The sequence below is a fragment of the Sciurus vulgaris genome (assembly GCF_902686455.1).
Source record: "Sciurus vulgaris genome assembly, chromosome: 4".
Classification (NCBI taxonomy): domain Eukaryota; kingdom Metazoa; phylum Chordata; class Mammalia; order Rodentia; family Sciuridae; genus Sciurus; species Sciurus vulgaris.
In genome coordinates, this window is record NC_136464.1 from 166,608,824 (window position 1) to 166,629,900 (window position 21,077).

Below are 21,077 nucleotides of genomic sequence, written 5' to 3' on the forward strand. Positions count from 1 at the left end.
ATTCTACTTTTCCAGCTTTTATTTCCAGCCAGCTCACACCTCCTACGGCTACCCACTCCCTTCCCCACAGGTCATGCATTGGTATAAACATATCTCCTCCCTGAGAGAGGTCACAAACTTTTTCATAGTTGTCTGTGATGATCTATCCAATGAGTTGGCTTTAACAAAACTTGTAAAGCACTGCATAACTGATCGTACTCTATCATACATTTAATAAATTAAAAGTTGTTTGAAGTTTGACAGGACAGAAACCTACTTTGTTGAACCCACTTTTTCTCTGACTAATTTAATTAAAGAATCCATTATTCACAGCATGTCTATTAATTTCCTGTGGAACTAGTGAGAAATGCTTTTCTAAAGCAGAGTGTGAGGCTATGGCTATCAGCAGAGATAAATTGGCTCAAGTTGCTTGAGAAAATTAAACTCTTTGGTCAGAAAACAAAACAAGTCAATAATTAATGTGTTGGCATTGATCCATGGACACTCTCTTTCAAATCTTATTTTGACCAGGTGATATTTGTAGGAGAATGCAAATACATCATTTCAAGAAAAATAATCTAAGAACTCATAGTTGGCCACAGTAGAAACAACTGTGACAAACTATGTTATTGAAACAGCCAAGTCATAGTCTTTAATAACATTTCCATAAAAAATTATACATATATATATGTACACGCACACACACACACACACACACACACACACACACACACAAACACACACACACACACACTTTGATGGGTGCATTTTAAATAACATTCTTTAATTTAAAAAAGGTAATATGGTTACTAGAGCTATAATCAGTTGAACAATGACCCTTTCAGCTCTTCAACCAACCAGAAACTCTGAATGCAACCTTATTTGCAGAATGCCCTTAGATCAGGAAAGAGCACACGGTTAGGGGGTGTTCCAAGGCCAGTAATCAGTTCTTTATAAGAAGGGAGGACACAGAGAGGAACCTAGAGCATAGGTCATGTGATGATGGAGTCTGAGAACTGAGGAAAACTACCATAAAGCAAGAAATGCCTGGGCTGCCAGAAAGCTGGGAAAGACAAGAAAGACTTTGTCCCAGGGGCCTTCAGGGAGAATGTGGCTCAAACTAACAGCTTGATCCCAGACTTCTCACCACAACTGTTAAAGAATAATTTCTGTTATTGTTTTAGGCAGGTTTTCTGCTGCTGTGACTAAAGGACCTGACGAGAGCAATTTTTGGAGTAGTAAAAGTTATTTGATGGCTCACGGTTTCAGAGGTCTTAATTCATACAAGGTCAGCTCCGTTCCTCAGGGCTCAAGGTGAGGCAGAACATCATGGCCCAAGTGTGTGGTGGACCGAAGCACCTCACATGGTGATCAGAGGCAGAAGAGACGCTACTCTCCAGATGCAAAATATATACCCCCATAGCCACACCCACAATGAGCCACTTCCTCCAGGCACACCCTATCACTTCAGTTACCACTCAGTTAATCCCTATCAGCAGATTAATTCACTGATTGGGTTAAGACTCTTACAACCTAATATTTCTCCTCTGAACCTTTTTGCATTGTCTCACACTGTGAGCCTTTGAGGGACATCTCACATTCAAAACGTAAACAGTTGTTTTAAACCACTGAGTTTGGTGGTTTGTTAAAGCAGAACTGTGAAACAAAGACAGTAACCTATCAATTATTATGTTTTATCTGTATAGAATCTGTTAAATGTTAACATACATGCAACTGATTAGTTTACTGGTATCATGTGAATCATATGAACATACATTACATGAATTTTTTAATACTGTGCTCCTTATTTTTATACTTGATCTTAAATAAAAGTCTAAGAAACTATGTGTCCTTTATTTCTAACAGATTTATTAAGGCACAATTTACATGTAGTTGACTTTGATATTATGTAATTCAATAACTTTTAGTAAACTCAGAGATGCCTACAATATCAGCACAAGTCATTTTCATCATCTCCAATAGTTACTTCAAGCAGTTTACTCTCTCCTACTCCCACCACCAGATAGATATAGGCAGCCAATAATCTGCTTAACTTTGCTGGGAATTTCAACAAATAGAATCACTCACAGTATGTTGCCTTACTGTATTTCTTCTTTTTCTAAGTTTTGTTAGACAGTTCACCCATATTTAGGATGTATATTTTTTCTGTTAATTTCAGCATGAATTGTACTGTTATTGCACAAAGAAATTATATACTACAGATTATACCACTTTTTTCTTTACTGTTCTTGTATTTTGGAGATTCAGATCATTTTGGTATGTGTAGCTCAGTTCTTGATAATAACTTATCCCAAGGTTATATTTAATATACAAGATGTAATTTATTTATCCTTTCTCCTAATGTTCAAGAATTAGGTTACCAGTTTTCCAATTTCTATCTGCTTACTCCTGAAGTTGCCAGTATCTTGAGAAAATTTACTTCTTCTCATTTATAAAAAGTTTCCACTATGTATACTTCTTAATATTAAAAAGTTTCCATTTAGATGGAAATAAGGTTCATTTTTATTTTTCTGCATAATTAAATAAATAGTAAGCATATGATTCACATGGAAAAGAGGAATCCATCTTGGCAGCCTACACGATTCCTGCTCTGATGTTTTGTCCTCAGAAAATCACCATTGTTTGCCTGGTTCTGCAATGCTACCTTCAAATGCGTACATCTAGGAATGGATAATGTATTTACTTTTTGTTCTACTTGTTTTATGTCAACTTCTCTAGTGACCTATGAAATGTGATTTTTCTCAGATATATTCAACATACAATATTATATACAACAACAAATTGTAGAATACTTCTCTCAGATCCCATTTTAATTAGATTTTGTGAATATGTCAAAATTTCTTCTGATATTTTATGCATAATTTCACAAGAAGAGCAATTCATCGTGCTGTTCGTTCACTTCTCAATCGCAGTTAATTGATTTTATCCTCAATCCGAGATATCACACAAATTTGCAGTGAAAGCTCCTGGAATTGTGCTCCTTAATATAATAAAAGGTATACTTAGATGATCTTTAAAATGGAATGCATAGTTTGATACTTTGTCCCACATAACTGATGATATAGTATTAAGATACACAATTATATGTTGTCTTTATTTTTCTCATATGATCACTGAAATTTGAGAATTATATTGACTTAACTTTAGATATGTATTTCCAGTTCTAAGTTCTTTTTTTTCTCAGTTTTAAAATGCAGATGAAACAGTAATTTCTTGAAAAAAATACTGTCTCTATCTTGAACTAGAACGTTTGAATATCTTTTAAACCAGAGTGTCCTTTCTGCCTTTTGATCCTCACTTTTACAACTTTTTAAATATTGTTTAAGTAGTTAGTCAATATTTATGAGGCATTCCATCACATTTTCAGTATTTATGGAGTCTGCTTCCACGTCTGTAAATGCCCTCCTACGTGCCTCCAACAAACATTTTCAAATTGAATTGTAAATTTCAGAATAAAATATCCATGAAAATTTTGATGTATTGTCTTGCATTTTAAAATTTATTATAGTTGGCACTAATATGAGCAACTCAAATAATATTTTTTATTTAGGAATCATAAAAAGGAATTATGTATTACAGTGTGTTTCTTTACATTAGATAGAAATTGAAGGTAATTTAAACTAAATGATGTTTGAATTAAGCTATATGAAAGTATTGTTCCTTAATATGAGATGAATTTCAATAAGATTTCTAGTTAAATAACAATGGTAATGAGAATAGTTCAATGGTACAATATATGTGAGGATATTTGATTGACAAGGACCAACAAATAGAAAATGATCAAATTCTCAAAAATTATTACAGAAAAGTCATGAATTTTGGTATTTATAATGAAATTTGAAGTCAAACATGATTCAAGTAAAACTGAATAATACATGCATATTCTACTGCCAGCAAACTTAACTATAATAAATAGACTGTACTTGGCATAAACATTACATTTTTTCATTTCTTTAAAGAGTATGTTTTCTTATTCATGATATTTACTTGTATATGTATATATGAAATATATATGTAAAAATCATTTTTTAGAATTAATGTTCATTTTATCCTAAAATAATACATAACACTACACCATCTAGGAAAACAATAATTTCATCATGTTTCATGTAGCTACGTAGAACAGAATGCTAAAAAATATTAGGAAAATACAAATATCATCAAATATAAATATAAATATTGCCACAGTTCTTTGAATTTTGAAAAACGATGCATTGTAATATGGAAAATTCTCTCTTCAAGTTACATAATTAATCTGTACCAACATTTCTAAATGGAGCACTAATTATGGTTAGGCATAAGGTCATTAAACTTGGTTTCTTTCGTTTTTTAAACATTGGTGTTATTTTGTTTTGAAGGTGGAGTAATTAAAAACACTATTTTTCCTATTGATGATTGTTGCACTGCCCGATTCTTTATCAGACTTCAATTGATCATACTATATAATTTTTAACTTCAGTGTAATTAAATAGCTAAGTCAAATATTTTAAAATAATATTCATATATCATGCCAATTATTTTATCTACTCCATTCCTCAATATATTTATGTGTTCAGAAATATCTGAGATTATTCAATATTTCTATGCTATATAGCCACTGAACCCAACCATGGACAAAAACATGCAAAGTTAATATAAATAAAACATGAAAAGCTTTCAAAAAGAATAAAATTTATTTTCTTATTGACCTCCCTTAAAAGTTTTCATTTGAAAAACAGAAAATTAAAATGCCATAATATTATTATAATATGTTTTAAATAATTAAGAACTTACTAACAGTGTACTGTTTTTATCTTCATAAAGTTTGGTAGTCTAAATTAAGCATACCTTTGATATATGATCCAATTATTACATTCTTAGGGATCTATGAAAGTGAAATGAAAACCTAAGCTCATAAAAATACTTGAGCATGAAAACTTACAGAAATTTTATTTAGATTAGTTCAGCACTGGAATGCCCACAAACAGCTGAATAAACAAAGTATGGTATATACATAAAATGAAATCCTGTTCAATAGTAAAAATGAATTATTGATGCAAGTTACAGAGGATGAATCTCAATTATGCAAATGAAAGAAGCTAAATGAATGGAAGTACAGTGTGCTAAGATCTACTTATGTAGAATATTTACACTCAGCTATAGTTGACAGGAAGCCAAATTGATTGTTCCTTGGTGATGGAGAGGAGAGTCCCGTTAAGAGTCTGGTGGGAAAGATTAGCAAGCCACCAAAAAACTTTTGGGATTTTTGTCTTTATTGTGATGAATTTTCTGACATAAATATCTTAATATATATATTTATAGGACATAGGTAAAACATTAATTTTACACTTAAAAAGCGAAGTAGTTTCTTGTATGTCAACCACATTTCAACAAAGCTTTTAAAAAATATAGGTACAGAAACAGCCCACAATACTGTCCTTGTCTTTTCTCCTGCATGATGATTTCTTCAACCACCATGTGTAAGTTTCAGTTTTATTTTTTCAGCTCAAAATTCAGTAATTACCTTAAGTTCATGTATGTAACTATTTACTATATTCCCCAACTTAATATGCCATAGCACTTAATTCTTGCACATAGTGAACTAAACAGCTTTCTCTACTTTTGTATCTCACCTTATTATAGGCTACATATCAAGAACGCAGTAACTAAAGAGTATTCCTGAGATAATGTCAAATCCTTCCTCTTGCCTGTTCCAAAATCTCAGTGTGCTCACATCCTCCACTCCCTCCACCTCTCCCCAAAAATAATAATAAAAATTTAAAATCTGGGTGACCAAACATTATAAAGAAAGACTTTTTTTCAGGAACTTTCCTTTAATCTCATGCAATTACACCATCTTTTCTTACATATAATTTCAAGATATATTAAAAGACGTTTTTTCCTTTCCAAATGTCACAAGAACTTTTCTGTCACACACTTCAGTACATCTGAATTTGCATATATGTCAGCTCCTTTCATTGTTTATGAGTCTTAAAAGTTCCATGTTTACTTCATTATTAATTGAGTTAGCATTCCTCTACCCGAGGGCTTCTATATTAGGTAAATATATTCATTGTATTAAATATATATTTTTTTACTTTTGTGCAAAGTCAAATACCAAGTTTTCTTGAGAAAAGGACATGGGGAATACATTTTCATTGTTACATTCCTGGTGCTCAACACCAGCCTGGCATTATGCTTTATGTAATGATTGTGTATGGGAACAAATGGAGAAGGTAATTGGCTATCAGGTGATGGTCCTCTTACTATCCCACAGAGGCCTTATCTAGCCGGAGCAGTATATTTTTTTTTGTTTCCTGTAAGCATGAAACAGGTTTTTCAAAGCAGATGGCACATTTATTCACTTGGTGGGATTCACCAGTCTTAGTTGGTGTCATATTTAATAGAGCATGCTCCAAAAAGTATTTGTGTAATAAATACTTTTGACCTAATGGGTCATTAGTAAGAAGAGCAGTCTAATGATGCATGGGTAGACTTTCCTTTAGTGGATGGTATGACTAACTGAAGTGATTTATGATCTAGACATAAATTAGTAGAAAATATCTTGGCCTCTCAAATTCTAAATGTAGGGAAAGCACTGCCCAAACAAATTTTGCTCATTACACTAACCACTGATGAATGATGTCAACTATATACATGTACTATTTATATGTATGTATGTGTATATATATATATAGTATATATGACATCAACTACATACATATATCCCCCAAAATAGATAAAATTATGTGTTATTTTAAATATTTAAAAGCAGATATTTTTAATAAGATACAAAGTATTTCTAAATATTTTTATTAAATTACTGTACTGCATGGAATTTCAAAGGCAAGATAGAATTGTATATGCAAATAAACATATATAAATAAATTTATGCATGAGAATGTGTGTTTATGTGAAATATACACATTCTCTATTTAGGTGAAAATTTTTTGAAAGGAAAGAATTTATTGTAGAAAAGAAAAATCTTTGTTCCACTGAAGCGTAGAGCATCTCACTGGACCATCCATATGTAGCACAATACATTCTAGCCCTCTTGAAGATAGACTTTGCCCACAAAGTCATTTTGAACTGGCTTATGAGTCCGGGTACCATGCATTCTAATGCTGTGATAATCTGCAAAATTCTAGAAGGACAAGACTGACACAAGGGTCTCAGAGAACACTGAGGGGAGCACCTTCATTGCTTTATACCAATCTACACATGCTGTGTATCATGAGTGTTATAAACATGTAATATTAGGATGCCTCATTTTCTACATGTTTTCTATGTTGTTATAGCCTGGATAATTCAAACAAGAAGACAGAAGGAAAGTGCCTCATTTTCCTCTGGATATTGCTAATCAAAAATGCAAAGAATCCTGCCTGTAACCCATGACTTTTTTTAGGGCATTTCTTATGTGTTTTTATTTTTTAACTTATTTTTATTGTGAAAAATGACACATAATCTCACATTTACCTTTTTAACCCTTTTAAGAGATATTATGTACATTGTAATGCTGTGTAACTGTTTATTTTCATCCATCTCCTTACCTCTTTCAGTCTTGTAAAATGAAAACTCTACCTGATGAACAACAACTCCTCACTCACCTACTCCCTTGCAAACTCCATTTCATTTTCTGTTTCTATGGTTTTAACTACTCTAAAGGCACCTTATTAAGAGAATCCTGCAGTATTTGTCTATTGTTTGGTTTATTTCACTTAGCATAAAGTACTAAAAAATATTCATCTATGTGGCAGCATATGTCACAATTCTCTTTCTTTTTAATTCTGAATAATATTCCATCTTAAGCATACACCATATTTCTCTTATCCATTCATCTATTGATGGATGCTTGGCCTGCTTCCATGTTTAGTTAGTTGTGAATAATATTGCTGTGAACATGGGTATATGAATATCCCAAGACCCTGCTTCATTTGTTTGGGCATAGAACCAGAAATTAAATTGTTGGATTATATTGTAATTCTGTTTTTTAAAAATTTTTTGGAAATCACCATACTGCAATTTTCAAGGGTGAAAAGAGTAAGCCAGTCCCATGTAAGAAGCCTGAAAACCAAATTCTTTACACGAGAGCTGGAGTTCAATGGAAGGTTGCAACGAAATAATTTTTTTTTAAACAACAAAACCAAAAGTATGTTCCAAATTCTTAAACTATACAGACATTTATTTTTTCTTTCTTTCTTTCTTCTTTTTTGAACTAGGGATTGAACTCAGGCTTACTCCATGCAGGCAAGCACTCTACCGCTGTGTTGCATTTCCAGCCTTGATCATTTTTAATAAAAGTGTGGGGGCACCTGGCTCTCCTTGCCAGTGCTTGACAGAGTTCCACTCAAGGATGATTGCAGAGATCATCCTAAAAGGATTGTAGCCAGATGTATGCCTCCCTAACTTGGATGTTATTCTGTGGAGTTTTCCTAAGAATATATACTCACTTCAGTCTGAGGATCTTGCTAGAGGTGATGGGAATAATTCTACAAATTCCAGAAAAACATTACGGAGACAAAACACATGTTGAAACCCTGTGATGTTAACCTCACTACAGGAGAATGTTTTTATTATGTTAAAAATCAAACACTGCATTTACTGGCACAGCCAGAACCTGTTGGGGCACAGAAACTTATAGATAACAATGTTCCCCAAGTTCTAAGCACAAAGCACCTCCCACAGTAGCTACTAGATATGGACTAGCTTATTTTATCTATGGCAAGCCCTGGTACCCCTCTAAAGGCAAGCCCTTAGAGAAGGTAGATATAGATCTCCACCTGTCTCCTACAGGGTGGTTTAATCCAGATGATGGTTTTGTTTATGTGTGGTGGTAAGGTAAAAAAATAAGGTTTCACAACATTCCTTCCTTCCTACAAAGAATATGTCACCCCTATAATAAACGTTGGTACATAATAACCATTGGGACCACTGCCCTCCTGTAACCCCTAACTCAGCAATTTAGATATTAACCAGAAGGACCTAGTAGAGATGGTCACATGACATTATTTGTCTATTGCTTTACAGCAAAAATAATAAGAATAGTCTTAGGTTATATAGAGTTTAGATATTAAGGAAATAAACATTGTATTAGCTCACTGACATAGTTAGATATTCTTAAAATAATTGTGATTAAGTAAGGATAATCTGTACAGTTACTGTTTTCTCATAATCTTTTGGTAAAAACAATTTCTGCCTATGCTTTGGAAATTTCTTTGATTTTATTAATCACAAGCCTGTCATCAAAGCCTGAAGAAAAATGTATATAAACCCAGCCTTCCCCAGAATAAAGTGGGATTGATTGCACCAGAACTAGAGTCTGTGTCTTTCATTCTCCATCCATCACCGATGCTGTCTCCCTGTGCCCCGTTTACCAGTGTGGAACCCATGGACTCCTGCTAGGGCTGGACCCTGGCATAAAAGAAACTGAAATTGTCCTAATATAACATTTAGGTGGAAAGCTGCTGCACCCTTTGGGAATTATGAAGTCTTCATTATACTGGAGTCTTCACAGTTTAGCATTTCATTCTTACACCACTGGCTTCATTCATTTCTTTCCTTCTGAGCATCTGAAGACCTTCATCTCCAGATATGGTGGTGAAACAGTTTGAGTAATAATGCGATTCCTGCTTGTCTAGACAATAAGCAGAACACAATCCAACAACTGCTTATTGATGGGACAGCTAAATCCATGGACCTATGATACTACAGATGTGGTCCTAGGTAATTGATTTTGAGATTATCTTTCTATTCAACCATCTTACCAATATAAATGAGATTGGGAAGGATAATAAAAATGAAAATTTTAATTAAAAGCATGAGAAGCAAAAATAAGTGATGTGCCTCCAATGATAAATCCTGATGATTATGCCTTTGCTTGATGAATATTTAATAATATAATCCAGTAATTATGTATATTTAGATTTGTTTTTCTGGTGACATTAAATGTGTTCATCAAACAGGTTTCTTAAATCTTTAAGATTTAACAATGAAAGAGTAATGGAAGTACACATTATTTCCTTTATGCCATAAATAGACAGAAATTATTGTACTTATGACATCTATAAATGGAAATGTGAAGAGCTGCTGCTTGGTACTTGCCCCCAACCATAACTTCATTCAGTCAAATATTGGTCCAGTTCCTACTCTGTAAAAGGTGCAAAGTTAAGAACGGAAGTATACCAGTGAGCTAAAGAGGTACAGTACACAGTTACTGATTAACACACATTCTGCAGTGTGGAGAGAAAATAAAGTCTTAACATCATGAATAAATAATATTGGATATCAATTTTTTGAGGAAGATAAATTATATCAGGAATGCTGAGGTGAGTAGATACCATGACAACCAGATTGCCATTTTATTTTAAATAGAATTAAAAGGGTAGATTTCATTAATAAGGTGACATTTAAGCAAATATAAAAGAAGTCAGACTGCTTGGTAGGTAAATATCTAGAGTAATATCTCTGAGAAAATGAACAGCTGAAGGGAATGGCCTAAGAGAGGACTACCCTTGGATTGTTGAGGGAACATTAAGGGGACAGTGTTGGCCAGAATGGAGTAATCAGTAGGAAGGTAGTAGGAGATGAAGTTTGAAAGGTGACAGCAGTCCAATCAAGTGGAAGCTGCAGTACCTTACATTGACTTTTTCTGGTTCTTTGTACAAAACAAAGAACCATTATAAGATTTAAGACAGAATAGTGCCCTTCAATAGATAAATGGATTAAAAAAAATGTGGTATATATATATATATATATATATATATATATGGTGGAATATTACTTAGTCTTAAACAAGAATGAAATTATGATATTTACCAGTAAATGAATGGAGTTGGAGAATATCATATTAAGTGAAATAAGTCAATCCCAAAAAACCAAAGCTGACTGTTTTCTCTGATATGTAGATGCTAAGTCACAATGGCGGGGGTGTATAGAAGAATAGAGTTACTTTACATTAGGTAGAGGGGATTGAAGGGAGGAGAGGGAGTATGGGGATAGGAAGGATAGTAGAATGAATCAGAAGTCATTACCCTGCGTATGTAGATAACTATACAACTGGTGGGATTCTACATCATGTACAACCAAAAGAATGAGAAATTGTACTCCACTATATATAGAGAGGTATCAAAGTTCATTCTACTGTCATGTATAACTAATTAAATAAATAGAGCAACAAAAAACCCAGAATAGTGACATTAGCTACTTTACCTTCACAAAGTGTCACTCTGCATGTTTTCTTGAGTAGAGAATGTAAAAGATCAAGGATAGAAGGAGGGTTCTGTGCAATCTGGAAAATTCTTGCAATTGGGTTGTACCACGCGAGAGTTTTGCTGACATATTGATTATATGTGTGAAGTACAGTGTGTACCTCAAAGTCACCCCTCGAAATCTTTGCTATTTCATATTTCAGATATTTTCTCACAGTCATAGAGATCAGAAATCCAAGCTGGGTTTACTGGATCCTGATTCCTGCAGAGCCAGGAAGAAACCCTGCTTGCCTCTTCCACCTTCTTCCTGGTTTCCTTGTGTCCCTGTCATTGCAATCTCTGCCTCCATATTCCTATCACATTCTCATTTATTATGCCAGATCTCTGTCTGTCTCACACTTGTGACTGGACATAAGGCCTCCCTGGATTAGTGAATATGACCTTCCTACTTCAAGATCACTCATTTAATCACACTTCTTTACAAATTAGCAGTAAACATTTCCATTGATTCAGAGTTGATATCTTTGGATGACCATTATTCCTACTACACACACAAAAATATGAGTTTAATGTATCGATTACAGCAAAAAAAAAAAAAAAAAAAAAAAAAAAAAGGCAATCTGAAAGGAGAAATACCCATTAAATTCAGCAGCACAGAAAACATGTGTTCTTGAGCAGAATACTTTTACGTATAGGGGTACTTAAAATTTAAATGAAGTAAAATTAGTTGAGGAGAAGAATCATACACAAAGAATAATTCAAAAATTCCAAAGAGTTGTGTTACATAAAGAAAGGAGGTGGTGAACTGGAGGAAAAGATCTCAAGTAAAGATTTTTATTTAAGATGAAAGAAATATGGTGGAGATGAAAAGTAGGGATTGATGATGTTGATAGAAGAAATGAAAATATCTACACAGTAGCTGCAATAGCCTAGGAGACCCCATACCTGGGTCTTAAAACAAGAATGAATTCCAGGTCTATTTGAATAAAAATTAAGGAAACAAGAAGCAAGGAAGTAGAAGAAGCCCGGGTGGGTTCTGAGGTGACCACTGTGGACAATTTGCTCTCAGTGGTACTGAGACCTCTTGGAGACCCTGTGGAACACAATTCAGGTTTTGGGCTCTCAGAGAGCGAGGAGGGAAGGTACTTATTCACCAACTCCTTTCTGTCATGAGTCAGGGCACTCCTAGAAACAGCACTCTTAGGAACATGAATTCCAAGCACTGCAGAACAGGCTTGTGCTCAAACTGACTGTGTACCAACAGACAAAACTTTCAGGGACAGATGGACAGGTGTTGAAGTTGGAACCCTTCAGTGTTCTTGAGGAAAACTGAGTATCATGGGCTGTGGTCAAGGTGCCAACAGGAACCACTTTAGAAGTACAGAGATGGGATCAAGCATTCCAATATCAGCATGTGTCATTTGCATTACTTGCTTAAAACTTTCATATCCACCGATAAAATATCTGTCAGTCTATTTACATTTCTGTCTGTGATTTAAAATTAATGAAAAAGAGAAAACATATAAGTTAATATACTTAAAGCTCAGAGGTACATATTATAATCATAGTATCTACCACCTTCCAATTAAATGTCAACAATGGCAATTGTAAAAGTCTTTTCAAGGCATAATAAGTGTTATACATAATAGGAGAAATTACTTCATGGTTATTATGGTTTGAAAGTGAGGTCCCCCAAAAGCTTATGTGTGAGATAATGCAAGATGGTTTAGAGGAGAAATGGGTTATGAGAGCCTTAACCCAATCAGTGAATTAATTTCCTAATGGAATTAACTAAGTGGTAACTGAAGGTGGGTAGGGAGTGGCTGGAGGAAGTACATAGCTGGGGCTCACCTTTGGTGTATATATTTTGTATTTGTATCTCTCTGCTTCCCCATCATCAGGTGAGTTGCTTCCCTCTAACATACTTCTCCACCATAATATTTTGCCTTACCTTGATCACGGAGGATTGGAGCCAGCAATCTGTCAACTGAGACCTCTGAAACCATGAGTCCCCAAATAAACTTTTCCTTGTCTGAAATTTTTCTTGCCAGGTCTTTCAGTCACAGAAATGAAAAAAGTTGACTAAAACAATGGTCTTCTTTTTTTCCTTAGAAATTTGGTAACCAGAATATTTGTTTTCTTTTAATAGCAAAAATATTTTTTCAGCATGTGTAATGTTTAAACTATAGGGACATGAATCTTGCTATTTTAAAACTTGTCTTGATGATTTAACCTTTGCTAGAAATGTTTAGTTTATGTCCAAGTTTGTTTGAATTAACAATGGCATTATCTCTCTAAAATAAATTTAGCATATGAAAAATAAAGGAAGATGGACAGATTTTCATTACCATTCCTCTTTGGGATTTCTGATGAAATTAAATGTTGTTTGTTTTCATCAACAAACTTACTGAAAATGAATGTTAAGAATTATTCATGACAAAAATGAAAGGAGGGTATGGATCCCTTTTCATTTCTGTTGTATATTGTTACTTCACATGTGAGGAACTATTTCTTTGAAATTGATAATTATAAACAAATAGATCATCATACTGGGGTTCTTATAAAACTATTGAACCTGTTGAATGAAAAGTGAGTGCATCCTTTTAGGTTTTAAGAGTATTGAAAGGAAGTGGCAGAATGATCCTATCACAAAATTATGAAATTCAAACAGTAATTGCATTTAATTTATAAAGTTTAACTATTATAGTTTTAGCTAAGGTAATATGGATATATGTGAACCTAAGAACCTATGTTCAAGCATTACAGTTAAAATCTATAATGCTAGAAAACCGGGCTTTTCTTGCAGCATATCCACTCTGCCCTTTGGAAATTAGTTCAATAATTATCAAAATTAAACATCTATTTCTTAGCTTTCTCTTTAACCTCTAATAAAAACATAATTTTCCCCCAAGAACATTGCATACCCTGCAAATCTCATAGGCATTGTATTAATTTCCTAGGAATTCAGTAATTAATTGCTGAAAACTAGGTGGCATAAAACAACACAAACGTATTCTCGCAGAATGCCGAAGGAGAGAATTTCAAAACCCAAGTGTCGTTTAGGTCCTGTTCCTCTGAAGGCCCTGCGGGAGCATCCTGGCCTCCTCCTGCGTCTGGTGGTTGACAGCGCTCAGGCCACCCCTTGGCTTACAGACCACCACTCCATGCCTGGTTTCTGTCATTACATGACCTTCTCTTTGTGCATCTAGATGCTGTGTCTCCTTTTCTCATATGGACACTAGTCTTCCTGGATTAGGGCCCAACCTTATGCCCTTAATATGATTACATCTACAAAGAGCATGTTTACAAGCAAGTGTACCTTCATAGTCCTGGGGTTATGCTTTCACACAATTCAAGTCACAACAAGCTCTGACTGTTTTTATGGATTATTTTCTGAGACGTAGAGTAGGGTAGACAGACTTTTTCTGCCATCATTATAGTAACAGGGGAAAAGTTTTCCTGTTGGGGGGGGGGACTTCAGAATATTCTATCTCCAGGTTGCCTAAAAAATCTGGTTTGAATGTTAGTACTCTCACAGTGGCAGCCAATACCTCTTCCTTCTCTACCATTTGAACTTAGTCTAATGCAGCCAAATCTATTTTCTTAAATCTTGGTGATTTTCATATATCTGTAGATCATTCTTCTGATAGCCTAGAACCTGAGCTCTTAGAAGTTGTCTTCCCTTGTGATTTTCTTACCAGGAAGAGGTCTCCTGGGTTTTGACTTTCAAAATAATGATTTCAGTGGAGAGGGTGAGAAAGAGAATAAGGGGCCTATTTAATGCTCAAAGGTGCATGAAGTGGACTGCCTCCAAGAGACTGAACAGCCTGGGGTTTCTATGTGCTGGACTTTATACTTGATCTGGGAAACTCCCTCCTCAAGTGTTGTGTATTTGGGGTAGTTCCTGCAGTTTCCCACCATGGCTTAGTGCACCTGTACCAATTTCATACATTGGAAATTTTTCATCCTACACTGTACTCATTTTCTGCAGGTTGGCAGGGAGCTGTTCACCACAAGAAGGTAGTCCCTGTGTGGAGTCATGGTCAGTTGAGTGGCACCCAGGGGCAGAGCCTGAGTTTCCTTTCCCCACCTTCCTTGCTCAAGTATATCTAGTGACCTACTCTTAGCAATTTTGCCCTCCCCCCTGTTGTGTCCACGACCATAACCAAAACCCTGTCTTTATCAATGGTAGCACAGTTTCCATGATAACAAATACACAATTTCACTAGTGTTACATTGCCCCTTAGGTCTTTGGCATACTTTTCCCAGCTTCCTCACACCAATATTTTTTGACTATGTAACTATCTGAGCTCCGTTAATTCTGCCAACTTTATTTTCTCACCTCTATCCTCTGTCTCCCACCTTGCCTCTTCACTGAACCCTTTCGAAAGCTGAAACCCTGTAGGCAGTCATTTTTTATCACTTCCTTTCTCATACCCCCAACTCCCTTTCTCTGTTACTTCAAACTTTTTCTTAATAGACATCTTAATCACTGCCTCAAAACTTGATTGAAAAACAGCAGATTATAATAGATGATAATAGATTATAACAGAGTATAATAGATTATAATCTATTAACTACAAAAACAAAAGTTCATCCTTAACACCACCTGGCATCTGAAACTGGTCTTACAGCTCCCCAAGATTCTCACTCTGTTCCTCATTTTTCATTGAGTACCTCTCCTGCGGGCCTACTCAACTCCTAGCTGCCCTTGCACTCTGTCTCATGTACCTGATGATAACAACTTCCTATTTCTCTAGGAAACCTGTAGCAATCAGAGGAGGACTCACTCAGCAGCTCACACTTACCTCTCATGCACGGTCTTAGAATACAGGCTCTAATCAAAGTGAGAACAAAAGATTCATCGTATTTTCAGTCCTAATGGTATATTTATTTTAGACTGGCAATTCCTATGTCATATTGTGCCTGGTTTTAGACCTGAATAATTTGGAAAGAAGATTGCAGTGTGTGTACGTGTGTGTGTGTGTGTGTGTGTGTGTGTGTGACTAGTATTTTAGTTTCTAGCAGATTCAATCTTTTCAAATACAAAGATGTCACCAAAGGTAGAATTATTTGGATCTTTAATTTAATTGTATAAAATAGTACACTAAAAGAAATTAAGGCTTTTAGTTGTGAGATCTTCAATCTTCAAAATTCTGTGGGTTAGTGCATGTTATAATATTTTTCCTCATCCACTTCTCTCTTCTTTCTCTGGGCTTGTGTATTCTTATTAATGTTTGTAAAATTTTTTATTAATTTTTTATATTTGTTCCAATTTATTGTACATGACAGTAGAATGCGAGTATACATTTTGATAGATTATACATAATTGGAGTGTAATCTCTCATTTTTCTGATTATGCATATTGTAAAATCATATCAGTCACGCAGTCGTATATGTACATGAGGTAATAATGTCTGTTTCACTCTACCGTCATTCCTAACCCCATACTCCTTGTCCTCCCTTCACTCAGAATGCTATTTACTTTCATAAGGACCACCATTGAAAACGTTACACTGCAAGTGAGCAACAGATAAAAATTGAAGGAACTCTGCTGTTTTATTATGAAACTGAAAATATCATCTTATAATTACTACACAAACACAAAATCTACCTTACTAGACTTTTAGTTATTTAAAGATGGAAACCACACATCTATCTCACTAAAATTCAATGACACTAGCAAGAAGTCTAGCTACAATGGTATCCAGTTAATGGTTTTCACAATGTGCTATTTACCAAAGAATAAAGCTATTGGTTATTGAAAATCAAATGTGAATAATTTTCTAATCATTTTTCACATAACTATAAAAGTTTGAGACTTTATAAATTATGCCACTGTATTTTTCCATTGATTTTGCAGGTGAAACATGTAGTTAGTAGGAATGAAGGGAAATGTAGCTGTCTTCTCTCCTAGGCAAGTGAATTCAGTGAAAGGAAAAGGTCTTCAGATGTGTGCTACTCAGAACTAGCTCAATGCAGAATTCCTCTTTTTTTGTCATTACACATGATCAATGGGTGACACAATTCCTGTGTGCACTGTCACATTACAGAGCTCTATCAATCCAAAATGTTATTGTCAGCAGCAATAAGCTCTGTGTGTAATAGCTGACACATTCACACAGAAATGCTTCTGCTTTGTCGCAAATGTATTGTTGAAGCCTTTTAATACTTGTTTGCTTACCCATAATGGTACAAAATGCATCTATAATTACTGTCATGAGACTGTGTGTATACCATCTGGCATGGAATGAAAATGTTTGCATCTAAGCTCGCTAGAGCAGAATATATATTCTGAAGCATTATTGTAAAACCATTTATTCTATCTAACAACTTCACTCTATGAACACAAACTAATGACTACCAACATGAGGTCGGAAAAACTAAAAAAAAAAAAATTATATCTAATAAAGTAGCATTCTTGCTCTCACTTAAAAATAGCGAAAATACATAAAAAAACTATCATTGGCTGTATTTGGTGTTCAAATAAATAGATCATTATGACTATCGGCCCAAAGGTTAAGTGAGAGATGATTTAGATGATATTTTTAATCTGAGTATTGTTTAAATTACCATTTTAAAAATTTCAATATTATCCTCTCCTTTTCATAAAAAAATTAAAAATGTTTTGCCTCTTTTATGTATTCAGCCCATAGGATGAGTGAAAATGGAAGAATAGTTTTAAAAGAAAGCAGAGAGAATATATCCAAAACCTGAAGCAAAACAAAATTATCAAGATATCTATTGCTGCTAGCCCACACAGAGGACACTTAGATAAAGAGAAAGTTTATTTTCTTGAATATAAAGACTCAAGTGGTATTAGTTATCCTCAAAGCAATCTATAATTTAATGCTACATATATAAATACTGAGAGTTGTTTGTCTGGGACTAAATTCCTTCATTATAAAACTTACTTTCATGAACAAACACAAAATAATAACAAAAACCTACTGAAAAAGAAGAATGAGAAGAATTAGTCCTACCAGATATTAAAATGTATGTTAAAACCCATGTAATTACACAGAAAGAACTTTGACCTAATAGACATCAACCAGTAGAATAGCAAAGAAAATCCGGAAAATTTTCTAATTTTGTGTGTCTTTACTAAAATGAGATTTGCTCATCATAAAAATAAGTGGAATAAGAATGGACTTTTAAATAATTGAGATTGAGGTAGTTGATTAGCCTTAGAAAGATAAAGACATATGCAATTTGATTACATATTTATCACTCTACTTGGTGATAAATTATAAATGAATAGCATTTTCATAGTGCATGAAATAAAGTAACTTTGATGAAGATACATTATAGATTTTTAACAAGTACTGATGATTATCCATTATTGATTACACATGAATTGAGGACGTTGTAAATGAAATTGTTTTTTTTTTTTATTTTGTGCTCTGTAATGTTTCATGTGTGTAATTTTTTATGTAATATTAAAACAAAAATAAGCAATCATATTACTTTCAAATACCTAAGGAAAGCAAGTATTACAAATGTCACTTTACACAAAACAGGTTCAATCAGTATTTTAAAAATGAATACCCAATATCCATATTAGGAAATCTTATGTTTGTAACTGAAATAAAGCTGGAATCAGGAAAAGTTGTGTTGAATATTCCTGCTTACTTATGAATATTGACATAGGATTTTTCCCCCTATATGCTAAGCATTTGTAAAATTTATCAAATATATTTAAAGAGTAACTATCATCAGAATAATTTGTTGTACTTAAAATTTGAACTTCATGTTTGGAAACAAAATTAAACATAATAATTATATTGTAGCATTTTTAGGTGTTTTGAGTTCTAATATTTCTGACACATCCAAATTTATTTTTCTTATTCCATTTTTAAAAGTATAGTTATTTTAGAGCATTGAATACCACAGAAATAAAAGAACAGCATTGGTTATAATGTTGCCTAAATAATTAGAATTAGTATTTCTTTGCATCATATACATGTATGTGTTTCTCTATACACACGTGTTGGTATAAATGTACATATACACATATGTGTTTACATATAAGCAAAAAAATGTACTTTCTATATGTGTGTATACATTTACCTGCAAAATGCAAATATAATTTTTTAATTTTTCACTTTTCATATGTATAAATATAGAGACCAGTTTATGCCTTCTGGTGTATGCTCAGATTGTCCTTAAGTGAATATCATATTTGATAAAGTAATATTAAAGGCAGTCCCAATAACTCCAACAAGTAACATTGTTGAAGATGTTATAGACTTTTAACTAATAGAATATTGTGATATATATAGTCACAAAATGTTATTGATATTAGCATATATAAACTATTAAAAATAAATTTTCATGTATATATTTCAAGAGTATTGGTCAAAATTGTTATTATAAACAAACACAATAGGTTAGTGAGATTTAAGATCATTATACTATTAGTCTCCCTATGTAAACTTAATTGGAAAATATAATAAAAGAAAATGCCATATGTGAAATCATAATAAAAAGTAAAAATATCTATAAATACAACAAGAAATGCCTTTTAAATAAACAAGAATCAACTTTAGAACACTTCTAAGTAATAAAATTAAATTTAAACATATGGAAAATTTCCAATAATTCCTAACAGAAAGAATAAGCATAAAAAAATGAAAATGCCCTTTATCTTTTTATTAGTTAATATATTCAAGCATATCCTCATAAATTTATCATTTAAGAAAACATACACTATCTAAATACAGAACAGAATATATATTTGTAAAAATCAGAGTCAGTTAAAATGAGGGTGAACATATGAGCCCACTTTAATATTATATGGTACTAACAAAAAACTAGACAAACAGAATGTTTTTAAGAGAGTACAAAAATTCCAAAAATTGACTCATATACTTAGAGGCAGTTTAGTATATAATGAAGTTGCATTCTCAAATCAGTGGTAATGCAGAATCATTTTTAATAAAAAAATTTTAGGGAAAAAATAAGAAAATAAAGTCATAAAATCTCTGAAAACTATGCATTTTATGTATATTTGAAGTAGAAGAGATAATTCTAGTCTTTTCTACACCAGTCTGATTTTCATCACTGTGACTAATATACTTTAAAAGAAGGACATAGAGGAGGGAGATTTCATTTTGTCACTTGATTTCAGAGGTTTCAGCTCATGGTTGTTTGGCTCCAAGACTGAACCATCATGGTGGAAGAGATGGCAGAAAAGAGCTGCTCAGATCATGGAACCAGAAAGCAGGGAGATGAAAGAGGAGTGCAAGGACATTACAGTAGCTAAGGGCATGCCCCAGTGACCGACTCCCTCCAACCATGCCCCACCTGTCCAGTTTCCACCATCTCCCAGTGGTCCATCCAGCTACCAGTGAATTAACCCTCTGATGAGGTCAGAGCCCTCATGATCCACTCACTTCCCAAAAGGCGCACCACTGGAAATTGCTTCATTGAAAACCAATCAGAAGTTTTTCAAAAGCAATTCAAAGTATTTGAAAAGCAATTCAAAGCTTTTAGGGTACTTTCCACACCAAACCAGAGCAATTGCTAAAATAGATATAAAAATATTGATACATTTCATCACTTGAAGTTGAAAATTCTAAATGAAAAATCTGTATTCTTAAAATATATGAATATCAGTACAATGAATAGCTACTTAAGGAGAACCACTAGAAGAAAACGTTTCTTATCTGATTAGCAGATACCCAGAAGCTGACAACAGCATTCTTTTTGTGAACTTGTGGTGAAACAAGCCCTCTGAAACATGGCTTTTGGGAAGCCAAAAGGATGTAAACATCAAAGCGAAATTTGCCAACATCTCTTATAAAAATGGAATTGTCCATTTGACTCTGTTTTCTTTTTCTTTAAAAAAAAATCAATTTTGTTCTTTATCTGAGAAGGCAGTAGTTGACA